The sequence below is a fragment of the Odontomachus brunneus genome, unplaced genomic scaffold, assembly GCF_010583005.1.
Source record: "Odontomachus brunneus isolate Ranch 3 - 2012 unplaced genomic scaffold, Obru_v1 Obru_scaffold_263, whole genome shotgun sequence".
Taxonomy (NCBI): Eukaryota; Metazoa; Arthropoda; class Insecta; order Hymenoptera; family Formicidae; genus Odontomachus; species Odontomachus brunneus.
In genome coordinates, this window is record NW_022639713.1 from 65771 (window position 1) to 66281 (window position 511).

Below are 511 nucleotides of genomic sequence, written 5' to 3' on the forward strand. Positions count from 1 at the left end.
GCTGAAATTACATGTATGTCTTAAGAAAATTATGTCGTGGAACTGCTGACAAAATTATGAGTAGTATTGTACGTCTCTGCTTGCGTGAAAAATTACAGGAAAACTGCCGCAAAAACAATATGTGTGTGTCTGAGAAAAATGTCGAGTAACTACTGCTCGCGCGCTCCGGGAGCACGGTTTATATAGGGCTCCGGCGGCTTCCGACGGCGGTCGGGCTGCAGCGCCGAATTTCAGGGTGGCATGGTGGTCCCGAGTCGGCCTTCATTAAAGGGATTCCACTGCTCTTCAGCTTCCTGGTACTGCATGCGGGTGGTTGGATGACGTGATGCACGGTGGCGTGATGCATAGCGATGCGATGATGTCATGTTGAACACGTTTGTTCGTGTCCAAGCGAGTTCGCTACGCGAATATTCTATATTATTCTAATTACATTAATAATTCCGTTGTTACGTATGGCCTCTATAATTTCTTATTAATGTTGATAATATTTCATCATGCTAAAATGCTTTTA